We start from the raw sequence: 21,564 nt of genomic DNA, 5'->3' as shown, positions 1-21,564 counted from the left end.
TGTTAGTGGGTTTAGGGTAGAGGACCAAACAGCGAGGTCATCGATCTCATAGCATTACCGAAGGATGGGGAAGGAAGTCAGCCGTTCCCTTTCAAAGGGACCAAACTGGTATTTGTTTGAAGCGATTTAGTGAAATCACGGGAAACCTAAATCAGGATATCCGGACGCGGTTTTGAACCTTCGTCCTCCCTAATGCGTGTCCAGTGTGCAAACTACTGCTCCACCTCGCTCGGTTGGCGTCCAAGTATTTATACTCTCACATAGGTCACATGAGTCAAATCAAGCGCAGTTGCTTCCTGATCATCTAAAAATTTAAATCTACTTATAAATACAAGTAATATATATGAAATTGATTCCAAATTTCAGAGCTGAAATTAGATTTTAGTGCACTAAGTGGCTTTCGCATAAATTAAATGAAAAACATTACTTTCGGTGATGTTATTGTTATTGTTAACAAACACAGACAAATAATTAAGAACCTATTTCTTCTTTGCTAACAATTGTTATTCTTTAATGCTGCTTCTTTTACGATATAAATGAATCCTAATGCTAAATTTGCAGATTTTTCAGCATAAAATATACATACCGGCCTATGTTTCAAAAATTTTGGTGTTTATCGCAGGTCCGTTTAATCGTCAAAAGTGGCGGACACATTCGGGGGGCGCTCGTTACGCCCCCCCCCCCCCCCCAAATCCCCCTTGCATTGCCACCAGCGCCAGCCGCGTCAGTCAGCCTGCACGCTATTCTTTCGTTTCTTTCATCAGTCGACTCGAGTGAATCGAGCTATCGAGTAGTTGTGCTTTCCTATGTAGCATGCTTGTCCGCGTCATCGTATTTTATACGTTTGTGTCTGGCACATGGATAGGTTACACATAGCTACGAGAAGAGTGGCGTTCAATCTACTGATCTCAATACGTTATTCTGTCTGACATGTGTCCGAGAAAAGTCGCGAATATTCTACCGTTTTCTTGTACAGAGAACCTTCGATACGTAGCATCATAAATAAGGACTATACGCCGAATAGTAAACTAGTTTACATTCAGAAGCATAAACATTTTCTTGTCTAACTGCATCTATCGCTACAGTAGAAAGAAGTTTTTCAATATTGCGGCGTACAGAGACATGGCTGAGGCCGACAATGGAGGAGGATCAACTTAATGGCTTAGTTCTGTTGATCACTCACCCTGACATAGATTGTCCTAGTTACGATGTAATTAACCAATTTGCCAGGAAGAATAGGAGCATTGATTTCATCATTTAAGGAAGAGAACAACAGTAGTAACTTTTTTACATAATAAGATGGTATTGTCTTGTACAACATATGTGTGTAATCTGTTTAAATAAAACTTTCTTAAACTTTGCATGTAACTTGATTATTTTTTTACTACGGTATATGTAAAGGTAGCTCAAGATATCTTTAGAGTCCCCTCCTTGAGGTTTTTCTGTATCAGTCATTGGTTCTCACCGAGTTACAAGTTCATATAGTTTATAAGTTGTTTAACACAGAATAACTTCAAAACTATTCATCGCACTAAGTGGGCACCTATACCCTCGTACTCGCTATAATTTTCCATTCGTTTCCTTGGTAATGGCTCGAAAATGGTTCAAATGGCTCTGAGCACTATGGGACTTAACATCTGAGGTCATCAGTCTTCTAGAATTTAGAACTACTTAAACCTAACTACCCTAAGGACATCACACACATCCATGACCGAGGCAGGATTCGAACCTACGATCGTAGCGGTCGCGCGGTTCCAAACTGAAACGCCTAGAACCGCTCGGCCACTCCGACTGGCTGGTAATGGCATTTCAGTACCTTAATAGGTTCACATTTTATTCGAACATACAGATCTTTCAGTTTTTAACAAGGTCCTATCGTCTCTCGTGGAGGCCGTTTCCACCATTTTCCTACCCAACGACTTTCGGGCACTGGAAATACCGGACATGGGCTTTCAGAGCGAGTTAGTCGAATTTCTCATACATTGTTTCGGCTCCAATAGCAGAGCTCAAAGAACGCCGACCTCTAGCGGACGAAGTACAAAGATGCTGCCGCTAAGAACAGGCACGCTCAGCCACCACTTTGCTTGCTACCACCCCCTCTCATCTGTCAAATGTGATCTCGCGCGCTGGCAGCTGTCACACAACGTAGGGCGTAACTGATTCCACACACTCGGCCGCGACCAAAGGGCGTTCTTGGGGGCTGTGCCGTCATAGCGTACACATGAAAACTGTTTAAAAAGATTATCATTAACAACGTTTCACGTCTCCCCAACACTCCCCCCTCCATATCACCCTTCCTCTCCCCTCCCTCCCACAGTGTGTGTATCGCTGAAAGATGGGTTGTGAACGTGACAGAGTATTTCACCAAACATTCTAATACCTCACTGGAACAATTGGAAAGACTTCGTATTCTGGGCAACCAGCAGGTCGTTCGACGTCTTTTGATTCTCATGTGCTTGATTATCTGAAAGGAAACGGGCTATATACAGTCGATCAATATAAATACTGAGTGTCTTTCATCTTGATGGTGAAGAACTGATGTAAACATTGAATAACTTCACACGGAGCTTTATATGTTTTTTTGAGTCCACTCTCTACCCTACCATTTCTAAGGAACACAATTTTTGACTGTAGTATTTTTCTTTAATTCACCTCTCAGTTCCAAGCTCTTAGTATGTCTATTCTAAAAGAAAAGAGAGAAGAAAAGAAAGAAAGGAAAAAAATGAAAAGAAAAGAACTGCTGACGCCGTAACAACCTGGGAGTTTCATACAAGCTTGCAAAGACATCTTTGGCAAATAAACTCTTAATTTCTTCTGCCTCGAATGTAGTTCCCGTTCCAAGATAGAATAATACCCAAGAAAGGCTAAAACACTATCTCATTTACTTTTTCAACTACTGTTTCCTTTTCACGTTCTACTACTCTTATAACTGCAGTCTGGTTTCTGTAGACGTAGTAAATACCTATTGTTTACCTGTATAATAGCACTTGTGGCTTCATAATTTCAAAGGATTTATTCGTTTCTACGTTGCCAAATGCTTTCCTTAAGTCTACAAGTGGAAGAAACGTAGGTTTGCCTTATATCTCACAAGGCAAAGTTATCACTTTTAACAAAAAATTGGTATTAAACGACATAATGTCTTATCGTCCGTAGCTCGTGATCTCGCGGTAGCGTTCTGGCTTCCCGAGGAGAGGGTCCCGGGTTCGATTCCCGGCGGGGTCTGGTATTTTCACCTGCTTCGAGATAACTGGGCGTTGTTGTGTCATCATCATCATGCATCCCCATTACGGACGGAGCAAGGCAATGGCAAAACAACTCTACTAGGAACTTGCCTAGTACGGCGGTGCGGATCTCCCATATTGTTCACCTACGCTCTGTCGAGTATGGGACTTCATCATAATCAATGTCTTATCAGCCCGATACTGCACACACAAATTAAGGAATTTCCTAGATATTGCTTTTGGAGCATGGTAGCTCAAAGATGAGCTGCTGGACTCTCATTTGAGTAGCGCGTTATTCATATCTCTGCCCTTTCAGTCTTAGTTGGCTACTCCTCAGTTTCCTCCAGTGCAGGTGAATTCAGTGTTGTCGCAAGTAAAAAATATCTGCTGATGACCCCGCATTACATTTTAGTCCGGTCAACTGTCATGATCTCGTCACGTACAGAACATAAAACCCTCAACTTCGTTCCTTGCACAAATATTCGAATGGAGAATACTGCTGATATTAGTTTCGTCCGATGTTACAAGGTATCGAAGCATATGTTTACTTAGAGGAACCTAACAATGCATCTATTAAATTCTCTGTGTCAGCTATCGCTAGTTATTCATTTTAAATTTCCTTGGGCGATAATTAACTCAACTTGTTATTGCTGTATTCAACACTAAGTTTCTAATTGTATTCTGATGTTAACCTACACCCACAATTGAGTTTAATAAATAAAACCTAAACCAAGCAGATTTCAGTTCGGGAATTCTGTAGAGTGTGAGGAGTTGTTAAGGAGCAAAGTTCCCAATTTGTTTTCAACACGGATTTCAATGTCTGGCAGCAGGGCGGGTAACCAGCTACACAGGGTGATTCAGATGCCTTACCACGTGCGCGACGCTACACTGCTGGGAACGTGCACGTGTTAGAAATACTTCGGAGTACATACTACGTCACTGTTTCATCGTTTTAAGCATTAATTTCACCTTTTGTTACACCCCGTCATCAGGAACGTCACATTAACATACAGGGTGACTATGTTACACTTGCCGAAATTGTCTGATGCAGTCGGTATTACCCTACTGTCTAACTGTCTGGTACTAATATTCAATAAACTCATGTTGCAAACGCTTCTGCACACACGTGACAGATATTACAAACCGCTCACAAAATATCAATCCTTTAAGTAATTTATCTACATCCATCTATCATGTAACCAAGTTAATTCCTCGTCAAATGTTTTTTATTCCAGTCTTTGATCACAGTATGAAGTCCTTCGACGATGACAGGTTTCAGACAGCAATGACCGGCTTCAGATCTGTTCTACACCAGGTCCTAATGTGATAAAGCCGTAGTGGCACCGTCAAAACATAGAAATACACTCGGCAAAGCATTGTCATGTAGAACGGAAATATAGTGTAAAAAAGGCCACATCGTCCACACAGCCATTTTACAAAATTAATATTGTGATCAAAGACTGGAATAAAAAACATTTGACAGTACCGGGATCAATTATTCTATTCACGACTATGTCGCAGCTTGTGAAATTAATTCAAATGGCTCTGAGCACTATGGGATTTAACATCGGAGTCATCAGTCCCCTAGAACATAGAACTACTAAAACCTAACTAACGTAAGGACATCACACTCATCCATGCGCGAGGCAGGATTCGAACCTGCGACCGTAGCGGTCGCGAGGTTCCAGACTGAGGCGCCTAGAACCGCTCGGCCACTTCGTCCGGCCTGAAGTTAATTCCTCGTGCCAAGTGACTGTGTGCAACAAAGAGCGAAGTTAAAGCTTAAAACGAAGCAACCGTGAAGTAAATAGTGTATTAAACGCCGAACTGACGAAATATACAGGGTGAGTCACCTAACATTACCGCTGGATATATCTCGTAAACCACATCAAATACTGACGAATCGATTCCACAGACCGAACGTGAGGAGAGGGGATAGTGTAATTGGTTAATACAAACCATAAAAAAATGCACGGAAGTATGTTTTTTAACACAAACCTACGTTTCTCTAAATGGAACCCCGTTAGTTTTGTTAGCACATCTGAAGATATAAACAAATACGTAATCAGTGCCGTTTGTTGCATTGTAAAATGTTAATTACATCCGGAGATATTGTTACCTAAAGTTGACGCTTGAGTACCACTCCTCCGCTGTTCGATCGTGTGTATCGGAGAGCACCGAATTACGTAGGGATCCAAAGGGAACGGTGATGGACCTTAGGTACAAAGAGACTGGAACAGCACATTACGTCCACATGCTAACACCTTTTTATTGGTCTTTTTCACTGACGCACATGTACATTACCATGAGGGGTGAGGTACACGTACACACGTGGTTTCCGTTTTCAATTACGGAGTGGAATAGAGTGTGTCCCGACATGTCAGGCCAATAGATATTCAATGTGGTGGCCATCATTTGCTGCACACAATTGCAATCTCTGGCGTAATCAATGTCGTACACGCCGCAGTACATCTGGTGTAATGTCGCCGCAGGCTGCCACAATACGTTGTTTCATATCCTCTGGGGTTGTAGTCACATCACGGTACAGAGTCTCCTTTAACGTATCCCACAGAAAGAAGTCCAGAGGTGTAAGATCAGGAGAACGGGCTGGCCAATTTATGCGTCCTCCACGTCCTATGCAACGCCCGTCGAACATCGTGTCAAGGGTCAGCCTAGTGTTAATTGCGGAATGTGCAGGTGCACTATCATGCTGATAGAACATACGTCGACGCGTTTCCAGTGGGACATTTTCGAGCAACGTTGGCAGATCATTCTGTAGAAACGCGATGTATGTTGCAGTTGTTTGTTACAACACGCAACTGAACGTCGGAGGTTTGGTTCAAATGGCTCTGAGCACTATGGGACTCAACTGCTGTGGTCATCAGTCCGCTAGAACTTAGAACTACTTAAACCTAACTAACCTAAGGACATCACACACAGCCATGCCCGAGGCAGGATTCGAACCTGCGACCGTAGTAGTCGCACGGTTCCGGACTGCGCGCCTAGAACCGCGAGACCACCGCGGCCGGCTGAACGTCGGAGGTTTCAAGCGTCAACTTTAGGTTACAATATCTCCGGATGTAATTAACATTTTACAATGCAACAAACGGCACTGATTACGTATTTGTTTAAATGTTCAGATGTGCTAACAAAACTAACGTGGTTCCATTTAAAAAAACGTAGTTTTGTGTTAAAAAAACATACTTCCGTGCATTTTTGTATGGTTTTTATTAAACAATTGCACTTGCCCCTCTCCTCACGATCGGTGTGTGGAATCGGTTCATCAGTATTTGATGTGGTTTACGAAATATATCGAGCGGTAACGTTAGGTGACTCACCCTGTATATTCTAAATCTATTTGTAATACAAGCGTGTTTCTATATGTGTAACGTGACGCATGTGTTTAGTCATTCCAGGCTGCATAAAACTAGAACGGTAGAGGCAGCTGATTCACTCTGTAGAGTCAGGGATGACCCCTACAGCTGCAGGATGGCGAAGCATGTAGTGAGGTAGAAAGAACCTGTCGGACGTACGAGAGCGCTAATGAAACAGCGTTAGCGGTTAAACATTAATGATATTTGGTTTTACAACAATGTACCATCTTCTCCGTGGCAACGACTATAAGAGCAGAAGCGGGCACGCAGGAAGGGAACACGGTGACACGATTATCTTAGCCATCCTAATGGCGTGCGTCGCGGTCAGAACTGCAATAAAAGCTACACAATGACGCTGTGCAACGTAGCCAGCTCACCTGGTTCCAGGCATTGCCCATTCGGCCACGACACCAGACAGGGTGGAATCGTGTACATAGTGCAACACTATGCTCCCAGCAGCTATGCAAAGGACGGTGGCAGTTACACCGAGTTACGTCATGGAAGCATCACCAGAGGAAGGTCATGGACGCTGTTGTCCGTACGCAGATGCAAGCCAGGGGACAGTAGCAGCTGATACACCTCCCCAACAAAACAGTACATCGACAATGTGCAAAACACTGTCAGTCTGGCCTCCAGTGTGCAGTTAGTAGAAGGCTACACGTCTTTACATCAGTGGAAGAGGAGCCACCAGCTCAGAACAGTTGAGTCAGCAGACCGTGTTGGCTGCTGTCTCGAAGGCGATAGTCATCTGGCCAATGGTAGGCAGTGTGTCACAGGTCCCGCCTCGGAACTGGCTTTCTGCACTTCAACAGACGATTTGTAGCTGTCAAGAATCACCGAATGCTGCCTGGTTTTTTGAGACCATCGGCACTCTTCATCGCACAGCAGTGTCCCCACATTTCAGTTCAGGCTCTCAAATTGTTACTCTCTGCATCTTCAGTGTACTAAATGTAGCCCCTGCATGTGATTTACGCGTTGTCACTCCAGTGTGCGTGGTTCGCAAAATGTTATATTCCTTTCTCGGGTAGCTCGTACAGCTGAGTAGGGGGCTCGGACATGGCATCGGTTGTGTGCCACGCTATTTGCGATATCGGATTTCCCACCTTGTTTTCCAATGTTGACTTTGCGCACGAGCCTGCCTTGGCTTGGCTCGGCGATGGCCATAGAATACTTCAATAATTTTATGTCTCTTCAAAACACGTTTCTGGAGTGCAACAATATCCACAGCTTCACACATTACTCTTTCCTGTGCAGAAGTCATGTTAAGCTGTGTGTCTTAGTGAAAATAATCTACTTTTGAATGCTTGTATTGTTTTCAAACTGTAGCTGGTCTTTTTTGGTACACCAGGTTTGTTAAGCAGTTCACTGCTCGAGGATCGAGAATGTTATTCCTAGCGCAAGTTTCAACCACATCCACATGACAATAGTGAATTGGAGTTCGTACAGAAGCAAAAGTTCTGATGCTTTCATACGAGGAACAAAAATTAGCGATCACACATAGAAAAAGTTTCAGAAGATGTAAACTATGTGATTTACTGATATATCTTACGTTCTATAGTGGATGAACTGAGTTTTTTATTAACATAACGCTGTCAATAGTTTTTCTGAATTTTTTGATTTTTCTTCCTAAATGACTATTGGGCTTGGTTATAGCGCTCGTCTCATCAGTGAATGGCACATTTCTGCTTCATCAGCGTCAGATCGTAAGTAAATTTAATACAGCAATAACTGGATCAATACCAATATTGAAACATGTAGACTGTTAGGTCGGGTTCACAAGTATATAAAGGTTTTTGCAGTACTTCAGAACAAGTTTTAAGCCATTTACCAGCTGACGGATCGTTAAACTTGGAACAAAGACCGGCCGTGTGGCCGAGAGGTTCTAGGCGCTACAGTCTGAAACCGCGTGACAGCTACGGTCGCAGGGTCCAAACCTGCCTCGGACATGGGTGTGTGTATGTCCTTAGGTTGGTTAGGTTTAAGTAGTTCTAAGTTCTAGGGGACTGATGACCTCAGAAGTTAAGTCACATAGTGCTCAGAGCCATTTGAACCATTTGGAACAAAGATGTTAACGTTCTTCCATTCTGCCTACCATTTTGAAGAATACGAAGTCATGAAATCACTTCCTGGGAAACAACTTATTAATTTCACTCTACCCTGGTTATAGTGTAATATTCTCAGTTGGAAGTAAATTGAATCCCCACTTTCACTACACATGTTTAACAAATACTATAATTTACAATACAGAAATGGGAATGCGTATTGATATTTCCGAATTGTCACTTGGATGTTTTTTATAGTTAGACATTTCTTCATTTGAAAACCGAAGTAAAATCAGTCCAGACTTGAAAAATATCGCTAATAACACTTTCAACCAGATATCGCGAAATAAAGTCACCTCGAACTCAGTAGAGTAAGTGCAATAATTCAGAGGTTTTACGATTCAGTTCTTATGATACGTATGTTACATAACAATTCAACATACATTTACAAAAGTTCACTTAAGTGAAGAGAACTTTTCTTTAGATTAATAATGCACGAAACTGTTCTTCGGGTAGAATTTAAAATCTTTACACAATTTTCGTTCACTTCTTAAATCTTTATTACGGAAGTATTACACACTGTGGTAGTATAACAACGTCTGAAACTATAAAGAAATGTTTTAATGAGCTTCTACTAATCGTGGCAAAAGCTGAATTTGAACTGAATACATCGTTTAATTTTATTACAATTCAAACTGCAATTTTTCTTCTGTTATCATAATTAAGACAGAGTCGGGCGCATTTCTTCAGGATGTTTTCGTTGGAAAACGGCCGTCGATTCGACGCCTGTGAAAGCCAGCAACGATGGGTGCGTCTTGACGGAAGGACTTTTCCTTCCGCCACTGCCACACTCCTAACATGAAACATAAGAAATAATATACATTTTTAAAGCATCATATAATCAAACAATATATAAGAAATCCTTCCTTTTTGGTAACGTTACGAAACTTACAACTACTTGCTGTCCATGTGTCGTGTTTTACCGGATCACCGCTTTGAATTAGAGTTTTACTTTCCGTCATTAATTGTGATTCAATTAATTCAGATCTCAAATGCCACGTAAAAAAACACTGTGTGCTATTTACTTCACTTGCGGCAACGACAAACACAGTAAATAAGACCCAAAAATTATCTTCGACTTACACACTGATTTCTGTCTTTAATACAATTAATCAATTATTGAAAAATCTCCGGCGTTTCTCTACTGCTACTTTCAGAAAAGCAACGACCCACAGTTTGGTTAGAAATAATTCATTTGGTTCAATTGGCTGACATGGTTAATATTTTCTTCAACTGTATGAATCTCAAGGTTCGAAAAGACAATCGCACTTCTGAATAAATGAAAGTGAACGGAGGTTGTAACGTATTTAATGAATGAGAATTTATGCTGCTGTAATTAGCAACTAAAATTAATCACTACATCCAAACGGAAAGCTACCGCACCTTTTGTAACAGTTCTGAACTTTCATATTTAAATAACTGGAGAGGAAATTCGGAATTTTGAAATTAAACTCTTTTATTATCATTGTCCCACACAACATTCTACAAAAGACAGTGCGACAACTTATATTAAATCTTATGAAATCTGCGAATGCGGATAACAATGGAATGACCGATTTCGCGATTGGTTGTTCCATTTATAATAAAGTATACAAACGGATCTTTGTCCTCTTTCTTTTACTTTACAATTATCATAGCACAATCTGTAAGACGATCGCTGAGTTTAATACAGACGATTAATATTTCATAGTAACTAATTTTATTTTGATTACAGTAGTGATGACTTGAATAAAAATATGAGGGGAAAATGGCTTTAAATATAGCTGTGATATAGTGTGTGGAGACTTATCGATGGTACAGGGGACTTACATGGCACGGGCTTGTTTTCCTCTAAAAAGTGTAAATTGGTAGAGCGCATATGCTTATGCATGAGTACCTTGAATGAACTATAAAAAGTACAGGATTTTGTACTTTAATTTGTGTGACTTAAAAAAATTGGACTAACGGAAGATAAGATAAGAAAACATTTAATTAACAAAAACGCATCAAAGTACCATCAAGCCTATAGAGGCAGAACAGTGTTTAAATATATATTGTTTACTGATGTAGAACGAAAAGAAGGCCAGATATGTTTTCTAGCTAGACAGAGTTATCTTACTTTGGAATGGAAGCGAGACCTCTAGGCCTGCACTCGCATGACGATAATGAATCACTGCAAAATAAATCAAATTATGCATTACCAAGACAGGGGACACTGAAATTACTACAAGAAGAAAAGATAGGTATTGTCGAAATATGGATCCAAAGGTGGTGCTTAAGTAAGTTAGATAATTAAACTGGTTCGTTACTACTAGCACAAAATTTCTTTAATTGGCATCTCATTTAGCTGAACTGAAGTGAGCTGCGGTCTCACTAACATTGTGATGGCGCTTTGACTCAAATTAACGCAGATTTAAGACCATTAACTTAATGACAATATGGCAACGAACTTGACAGTTGGAAATATACGTTCATCTGTTCTGTTATGTTATGTTCTTTCATAAGATTCACGAAACGGAAAAATATTATACGCTTTCTCGTAGCTAAGTCCACTTTGTCCTTCAGAACCTCTGGCTCTCTAACTATAAACATCGCACTTTCCACCAACAGATTAAATTGTGAGAGTTGAGATTTTATGAGAAAACGTCTGAAATAAAAATGAAAAAAACTGTGTTTCGTCAGTGATCTGCAAAATGCCCAGTGCAGTAAACAGTAATGATGATGACGCAACACGGCTAAACATTCCAGAAGGTCCTTAGCAGTCCCATTTCTAATTCAGAGCACTTTATGAATACTGTATCAGTTTCGCTGACTTACCCTTTGTTCGTGACGGGAAGGCACAGAGGAACACGCGATCTGTCCTCTGCGTCACAATGGCTTTGACGGAAGCGATCGGTTGTATACACAGGGAACAAACAACAAAGCTGAAAAGTGCGGAACAGTTAAATGGCCGTGAACTGGCAAAAGTAGGTAGAATGCTACGAAGTACTAGCGTACATGAATGAAATATTTGGCATTACGAAGGCAATTATTTCTCGATGGAATGGAAAGATTCCGTTTCACGTGCAGAATGACCTATAAATGAAACCTTAATTCATCTACAAAGTCTATGCTTAGTAAACTCAGCCTGATGCAATACCAACTTAATGTTAAAAAGCAAAAACAATACTTCCACGTTCATGTGAGATTGTGATCTACCAACAGAAATGTAAAGAAATTAAAATTTGAAGCTCTTTAGTTATTTAAAACGAAATGTGGAGGAAGATGGAATCTTGTTTCAGTTTTTTTCCCGATCTTTGCATTGCCATTTTTCCATTTAAAACCAAGGTCGCTGTTTCCGATGAGCGTCCCGAAAAGTAGTTCCTTAATTTTTGTTTATTGTGCAAAAAGTTAGGCGAGACGGATGAGCCACATATATATCTGGAAACGAGTTTAGCATCATTGCGCATCTGCGAACGTGTGTCGGCCTAGATTCAATGGTAGCAAACGTTGTAACTTAAATAGGTACAAGAAAAGAAAGTGAAATCAATATTTACTGCTGAGCAACAGTCAGAGTCATGTTACTCTACCTCATGCGTTGCAAAGTGTTTGTTTACTCCTTTGCATGCTATTCATAAAGATGTCGAGATGATGCAGCCTTAGCCATTCGCTACTTTTGACGAATGCCCTCATTTGTCTAGGTAGAAAATATTTCTTATCTGCTTTTATGTGTACCTCTTATTTGTGAGTGCCTTGTCTTTGTAGGCTGTTTGGTGCTTCTTTGCGTGTTTCTGTGACGACGTGTTGCATCTCTCAACCGCTCCCATGCTAGTGGAACCAGATCCAAGTCGGAATATATCATGCTCTATTCGGTTCGATAGACACTCGTCCCTTCCCAGAAAGCGATCACAAAGGGCGCGCGAGATGCTCCAATATTATGGTCTTGAAAGATGAACAAAATGCCGCAATATTGACTAGTGAGCTAGACAATAGCTTGGATGATACTGTCGTGGTACTTCGCAGCCTTCAAGTTACTTTTGTCACCTACGGGAGGCGCCTAACGTCCATGCACAGTGTAATTCATACAGACGGCGGACAAAATATTGAGACACAAAAAAGAAAACACACCACCAAGCCCAACCCGGAGGCATTGAAAAACAGCTAGTGGTGATCTCGGAGTAGATGAATACACGTCCCACGTGGTTTTCAAGAGACTCTTACAGTAGTACTCCAGGAAAAGGTGGCAAGTTCAGCTAACAACGATGAAGGTGGACAGCGTTCGCTCAGCCTTCTCTGTAAAGGTGACCATAAGGACTCAATAATATTAAGATCAGGTCAGTGCGGTGGCCATGGAAAATACCTCAGTTTCATCCTTGTGCTTACACAATCAGTACTGGACGATAAGAACTGTGTCAATTGGCTCCTTGTCGTCTTGGAATACAGCTTTACCATAGGGGAACAAACAATGGAATAGAACTGATCAGCCGAAATGGTCTCTGTGGTATACACCACTTCTAACAAACACCGAACAACGCGCTCCAGTACGCGGCCGCCAAATACATTGCTGGCAAATACTTCTCTGGGCAGCCCGCTGCTTCCATCGCTGGCCGTCTTTACACGCACGCTCCTTTACGTGGCCGAGAAATACATCGCTGGCCGCACTTCTCCGGGCGGCTCGCGGCTACCATCGCTGGCCGCCTTCGCGCGCGCGCGTTTGTCAGCACACAACAATTGGCTACGCCAGGAAACATTGCGATTGGTTTTCCCTGGAAAACAGCGACCCCAGCCGACGGCTCCATTAACTAGCAAGCCTTATATAAACCCGGCCGCCGCCGCAAACGACAGTTCTCATCGGGAAGTGCAGTATGCCGTGTTCCAGCTGCTTGTGGATGACTCGCCGCACCACTCGAGGTTACCTGGCTGCTCGGCGGAAAATCTTGCGACTTCACTTGGAAAGACTGAACTTCACTGGACTTGGGAATAATTACGGGACGTGCACCCCACCATGCACATTCGGACATTGGTATAACCATACTTTAATTCTGCATTACTTCTGAGTGTGAACCTGGGTAGACGCTTGGCTAACATAATAGTTAAAAAGTGATTTGTGATTTAATAAACCAGACTGAAGAGGTTATTGTGTTATTCCTGGTTATAACAGTCTCATAATGATCGACATTAATACGACACCCCAGAGTAACTGTGGGTCCATGGAACACCACGATATGATTACAAAAACCATCACAGAACTCCCAACATGCCGCGTCCGGCCATCCTCATTTAGGTTTTCCGTGATTTTCCTAAATCGCTCCAGGCAAATGCCGGGATGGTTCCTTTGAAAGGACACGGCCGACTTCCTTCCCAGTCCTTCCCAAATCCGATGAGACCGATGACCTCGCTGTCTGGTCTCCTTCCACTTACAACCCAACCCCCCCCCCCCCCTCTTCAACCCCAACATATTTCACTTCTGGGACGCAAATTAGTCCACGAGTTGAAAAAATACGAAATGAGATTCATCAAAGCAAATGAGTTTTTTCTGTTACTAGAGTCCAGGTTTTATGACCTCAGCACCACATTTCCACGTTTAGGGTATTTCCATCACTGGCTAACCTGCTCTCCCTGGAATTCTCTGGTCATGGAGCTCCCTTTGTGTTGTTTCGGTGCTGACATGTTTCGTGGTTGCGACATTCGGGGCTGCAGAGCCTTTTGCAACTTTCGTCCTCTAATTTTTCACCACAAACCTATTTAGTGACTATCTGCCACTATCGAACTCTAAAGACATTCGCCCGCGTAGTGGCTTAGTACACGACGATGTCTTTCCACTTTCCATGCATATGGTACAAATCTTCCATACGAAATCCAACACTTCGGCTCACTCCATTAAGGAAGCACTTGCACCAACAGTTTTCCCACATTCGAATTCACTTTGTCCACTATAATGCACAATCAAATGCACAGAACAGTGTTCTGACCCAGACTAACACCTGCAACGTACTGAGGACGTTCCACAGGTGCCGTTCGTAGTCAAATTCAACAGCACAACCTGTAGACTTCGCTAGTATCTGCATCTATGTTGACCCAAGCGTTTCTGACGGTGTTTCCACTTATCTCCAACCCGTATAACTCCCTGCTGAGATTAGATTAGAGCAGTAAACTCCTTATTCTTTAACGAATCCAACGGCCGTTTACATGACATGTTCTAATTTCCAATTAATTTACAAAAGAGTTAATTTGTTAAATGTGTGAAACTAAGTGTGTAAGCAAGAAGAAGTTCATAAAAGCATCGAAATGATCAATTTTATTGGAAGTCACTAAGTACACCTATTATCAAACGTTTACGAGTGTGGTTTGTGTTATTCGAGATCCGCTTTAAGCAGAAGCTATTCTTCGGGCGTCTCAGTTTATGAGGTAGTATCTTCTTCACTATGTGTCATACACATATCGTAAAATGCGATCAGAACAACATTTTTCAACTTCAAGATAAAAACATGATACTTTTAAAAAGAAATATGGAGACACAAATTCATGGTATTATAGGTCATACGTCTACATACAAATTTAAAATAGGTTCGGGACCTAGCTCATGCTTTTATAACATAAAAATAAAAAGTTGGTGTTTGAGATCGGGTCGCTAGATGGATGATTAGGAACTGCAGTGTATATCGCATTTTGTTTTCTATCTATAGGTCTTTGGGATGAACAGAAAAGTTACTAATCAATTTTCAATTTAGGAGACTAGGTAAGAAAATTTATCTGATTCCAAGAATTTTATTTAGTAAAATAACTAAAAAAATTTCATGACATCTTGTTTTTATTCTGTTTTCCAGATAAAAAGTGTTGTACAATGAAGTACATTATTGTAAGGTTAAATTTATGAACATGATTTGTTTGTTAATACCTTAAGTCACATATATCACGCTTAAATATGAATTAAAGAAGAGCTTTCGAACAACGCCTCCTTGTCTAAAAAATTATATCTCATCTCTTGAAGTGAACATGTTAATCAGCTATGTTTATTCACAAAAACGTCATCATAACATGTGGATACTATGTAACAAATTTTACATGCATACAATGTAAATGACTGCTTACCTTTTCCAGATACTTCATTCACAGCCTAATCTTTGGTCTGAGAACAGTGACATTTACTTTTTTCGTCAAAATCTTGGTCTTTGTCTGAAGAAACACTGACGATTATTATTTCTAATCACCCCAAAAATTGCGAAAACACAACTACATGTTTAATTAGCCACATCACATTACAAGTTAAACTAAACTTTAAAGCTATACACTTTGTTATTGTAACTGGGTTGCAATTCTTCTTATCATGTACTTAAAACATAGGAACTCAATTCAGGCTGATACTTACAAGTAAAGTTCTACCTACGAAAGTTCGACAAAACATTAGATGTACATAATAGAGCGTTCAAACATCGTCTGACAGTTTATCAAATTTTAAGTTCACAATTTCCCTGTAATATTGGTTGACTAGCAGTGTAGACAGGTAACTCTGAATAATATTGCCATTTTTCTTTTGAAGCAATAGCATAGAACTTTTAAGATGTTTCATTTCAGCTCATCTCACTGTTTCTGTTCACCCCATTTGACACTGTAAAATTTTGCAGGTACATTCAGTGGTATATGTGGATACTGTATTCAAAATATATTGAAACTACAGTTGTTCATGAACTAATAAATTTAAACGTTTTTGAGATGAAGTTGTTTTATTGCAATTACACCGAAAATGTTCTAAGTGATAAACTTTGTTCCCTTCATCATTTATGGCAGGTGTCAGCGACAAAAAGTTTCGTCAAAGTTTCATGTTACGTGTGAACGTTGTTGCAAATCACTAAGCGTTTTCATTATCAAATATTGGTGAGTGATGAATAACAGGACCTGTTGGGGACACTCACATGTTATTAAGGTGCAGAAATGTCTCTGAATGAACTTGGGTGATGTAGCGATTGGATGCACATGCCTGGTAGTCCCTCATTTAGTCATGGACTCTGTTATTGGACTTCAGTGGCTGAGAGAAAAGGAGCAGTTAATAGATCTTTCCTCAGGCAAGCTCCACTTACTGATGAACAAGGCCCTACAATATAGCAGGTACTCTCAAGGACTAACTATACCGCAGATGAGTAGAGATACTGTTGCCACATCGAAACAACTGCCTGTCATCAGTGAACCTTAAACAGCACAATAACAATCTCGAGTCAAAATAGTTGAATCTAATGCTTTATTGCTATCCCTGCAAATTGAACTATTCGAGATGTTACAAGATTATGCCCAGGTATTTGAGGAGAAACTAGGACTAATTCAAGGTTATGTTTGCCATCGTGGATTAAGACGTCACATACACCTACTGCCACAATCAGTATTCAATTCCATGGACACTAAGATCTGACACTGACCAAGAAATTAAGAGAATGCTTTAGAGGGACATCATCGATCCTTCAGATAGTCTTTATTGCAGCCCGCTACTCCTAGTTGCGAAGTCAGGAGTGAGTATCTGATGTGTATTAGAAGCCATCGAATGTCTTTTTTTGAGAGTTAAACCGATTCATCCAAACATACTGACAGCAAAAGTAAACAATGTACATCGAATGCCAACGATCGTTTGATGAACTATGAAAAAATCTAGCCCATGTGCAATGAACGCAACTCCCTTTGAACAGATACTGAAGTAACTTTAATGCAATGTATAGATCGATTTCTGGGAACTTCTGATGACGATGAGTCATTGCAACAGAATGTTAGAGAAACACTGATTAGTCTGATATGAAGGTACTCCAAAGAAAAGGGCATTGCGACGAAAATATTAAGAAAGTGCAGCACTTCGATGTTGGGTGGCCTCTGAAATTTTCACTTCTTCGGAGAAGAAATAAGAAATTGCAATTACTGTGCTCCAGACCATTTTAAATAATTGCCGTGACAGATCCTGGTGCCTACCTCTTACGATATCAAAGAAGTAACAATATTAAAGGACTACATCCACATAAAGATTTGGGGAGTTAATTTCTTATGAGGGTCTGTTAGAGGACTAAATGTGAAAGTGTGACGTGAATAACTCTAGTGTCTAGCACTAAGTAGTAGAAATGGCTAAATGCTTTCTATCAATTGTTCTCTGTTCTAAGTGTATAATAACTAATTCAATGTATAGATGTGTAACTATGTAGATGTGGAATGCCCTTCCCAACGATACAAAATAATACTTTATTAGGCAGAGAACTAGTTGATATACTTGAGATATTGTAATGTTATATATCTGTGTAGCAATGATTACTATTATAGTACATAGAGGTTTCCAATTAAGCTCCTAGAGAAGGTTTGGCTGGTTCAAATGGCTCTGAGCACTATGGGACTCAACTGCTGTGGTCATAAGTCCCCTAGAACTTAGAACTACTTAAACCTAACTAACCTAAGGACATCACACACATCCATGCCCGAGGCAGGATTCGAACCTGCGATCGTAGCGGTCGTGCGGTTCCAGACTGTAGCGCCTTTAACCGCTCGGCCACTCCGGCCGGCTAGAGAAGGTTTCTTTGTCAGTTAAGGAATAATACCTCTGGTGACAGCTTTACCACGGGATACAAGCTTTGCTAAAGCGAACAAAAATGACAATCTGCCAGCTCGGAACTGTCAGTTATGTGAGGGATTTAAATGGGCCTTTGTAACTTCTGGTTTTTCCTTGTTGTGAGACTACCATGACTAGATTACTGAAACAAAACCATTTGTCCCTCTTGCTAAGTCGTGAAATGAGTGTATAGATGTTGCTGCATAAACCCTTTGCAAAGCAAGTATGGTACTGTTAGCTTATGGAGCTAATAACTAAATAAATAATCACTTGTGTTAATTCTAAACCATGTCGAAGAATGTGGGACAAACAGAATTTTCTGGACATTCAAAAAAACCATATGCTCAAACCCGTGTATCACATGTACAATCAGAGTGTGGTCTATCAACGGACATGTGTACATTTTGTGTTATGTAACATGTCATTTGTGCAAAAGAACCTATGTACCCTATGCAGTACAGACATGATCACTTCTTCTAGTGTCATGTGTATGCATCGATTCCAAAACACACGAGTTTCTAATGGCCATCTTCTCATGGGAAAAACATTGCACTTTGGCAACATTTGTCAAACGCTACTAGAGGTTGTTGCAGGAGTATCTTTTTTATTCACATCTTGATAAATTACTAAGTGTGAACAGTGTTGTGCTCTGTCTGAGAGCGCTGAGTGACTACGTCTTAGGCACAGTCAGACATAACTGTTGTGACTCCTTTCATGACTTTCATGACTAAGTTCCACAGTGTAACTAACTAATCTGAGTATCTACAGAGGACACTTCACTCTAACAGAACTGAATGCAAACAGGAACTAATCTGTTTCTTTCAGCCAGTATAAACAATGAATAATTCTGTTCTATCTCTGAGAGCATTGTTCGACTGTTTCGTCTGTGCTGTCAACATTTCTGCTTGGGGCCGGCAGGAGACCGTTCCTGTTTGAGACGGTGTTGCTGACGCCACACCGCACCATTCCTGGTTGACTGATTGATTTGGGGACGGGGACCAAAAACGTCATCGGTCACTTTTCCCGATTCCACTGGTTCACATCCTGAAGTACTTTCCCATCTTACCAACCTCACGCAACCACCATTTCAACACCAAATCCATTCATCACTGATTGTAAGTGATCCACATACTGAACACTGAAAGACCTTTCTGATTAAAATCCTCTTACTTACACAGTTACCAACCAGTTGCGTTCCACTTTGCTTATGAGAGTTAATTTTCGATGTGAGCTATATACGTATGTAATTGAATGCTTACATATACCATATTATTAAAACGTAATAAACGCTTTGGAAATATTGCTTATATTGAGTGCTGACCTTAACCTAAAACATCTCAAGTTGTGGCGTCTAGTGACAGTTTTTCTCTGATTAACGACTGACAGCTTTTGCAACTGCTTTCTTTATCGTCAGTGTGAAAATAAAATGAACACTGATGTTCGTAGCGATTACTTGCCTCAGAGTTTCAGCGTTGAAGCTCTTGTCCTCGTTTTACTTGGTTTCCCTCAGAACTGTGCGCAGATGGGAAAGCGATGTCAGAAACCCAGTTTATGTTTGTTTTCCAACTCTGAGATATGTAGTTGTATATAGTTGTAGGTAGATGTAGCTACACTAAACTAATACACCATTCAAGCTAATTGACTACTCGTAATTCGTAATAAGATACAAACATTTTGGCAACGTGCATCCAACAAGTTATGTTTTTGCGGACAATGGCTGTTTCATGAGAACTTTACCTACCGTACATGCATGTTGAGCGATGATTCACTAATGAGTAACTGAAAGAAAAGTTTTGTTCCCATTAGGGGCAGATATAACATTAATTTGTTTTTCAAAGCTGTTATTCAAGCTAAATATGCGTATAGCCAGTGTGCCACTTTACCGACCAGAGTTAGCATTTCTACGTACATCAGCAGCCTTATGCTCTCAGTCCGCCTTTTATGCTTTGTTGCTTCCTATCGTTACGATCTGGATGAAGAAGAACTATGTCTTATCTTGGTTTCTGGTTAACGTGAAGTCCACCTCATTATACTTGTAATTACTGACTGTGGAATTCTAATGCAAGATGGGCAACAAACATTTCATCACGAGTCCGATGGTGAGGCTTAACTGGAATAAAGCTATTGTATTTATTTCATTAATCCATTTAGCAACAACCCAGATACTCAGCGGTATGGAAATAATGGGAGTCTTGGACGATCATGAGCGAACCTACTGCTGGTCATAAAATACTCCACAAACTCGCAGTAAGATTTTCCAGCTCCACTATCGACTCATTTTCTATTCACTCGATCGCTAAATTCAGTTCTTCTTGTCACTTTAGACTTGTGAATGATTAATAATTTTAAAGACTCGTCTCAAACAGTAATTTCAAATTAATTCAAACTTAAGTCAGTAGCATAGAAAAGGGCGCTATTTTACTCTGCTGGTACTTAATCTCCTTATGGCTGCTGACAAATTATCGAAAATGTGTTTTCCTGAATAATGGACATTTTTCTGGACCAATGTATATGACTTTCAGACTTTTGTGAAAATTATTCCTATTTACAGCGTTGATTCCGAGTACTTAGATGCTAGTTTGAAAAAGAGATTCATTATATTTGACAAATATCTTTCAAAATGTAGTGGAAAGCATTAATTAGCATCTACATTTCAGCTTGACATGATAAGTTACCCGAAAAAAGTTATCCTGTATAACGTTACAGAACGAAAGTAAGCGAAGTGTCTTATATTTTGTATTTTTGTACCTCCCACTTGTGATAACACTCGAATTGTAAACAAAGATTTGTTTTGGCTCTTCACCAGTTATGTGGAATTCTTCTCCCAGTTGAATTCATTATCAATTTGCAATTCCAAGCACTTAACAATGTCAGTCTTTTCCTGCGATCGTTATATTTTAGGCGGATACTGGGGGACACTCTCATACAAATAGTTCTGAAATGCTGTTAAGAAAGTTTAGTGACAAATGAATGGCTACGAACCATTTGTTTAGGTCCATGAAAATTCGACTAGTCGATATTTCTCAGACTATAGATATTTCACTGCTTATTCGAGGAAACGATTGCGAGTATGTGGGAAACACTGACAAGAAGAAGGGACAGGATGATGGGTCGTCTGTTAAGGCAAGGAAAATAGCGGCCATGGTACTACTGTGAACTACAGAGGCAGAAAATTGGTGAGTAAGACAGACACCACAATACATCCGGCAAATAATTGAGAACGTATATTGCAAGTGATCGGAGCTCAACTCAGAAGCGAGACTCATCACTGAAGACAGTTCTACTCCAGTCAAGAGATTCCAGGCCAAAGACGTGTCTGCAGACGTCCCGGACAG

Source organism: Schistocerca nitens, chromosome 6 (genome assembly GCF_023898315.1).
Source record: "Schistocerca nitens isolate TAMUIC-IGC-003100 chromosome 6, iqSchNite1.1, whole genome shotgun sequence".
Taxonomy (NCBI): domain Eukaryota; kingdom Metazoa; phylum Arthropoda; class Insecta; order Orthoptera; family Acrididae; genus Schistocerca; species Schistocerca nitens.
Note: the sequence above shows the minus strand (reverse complement) of the source record.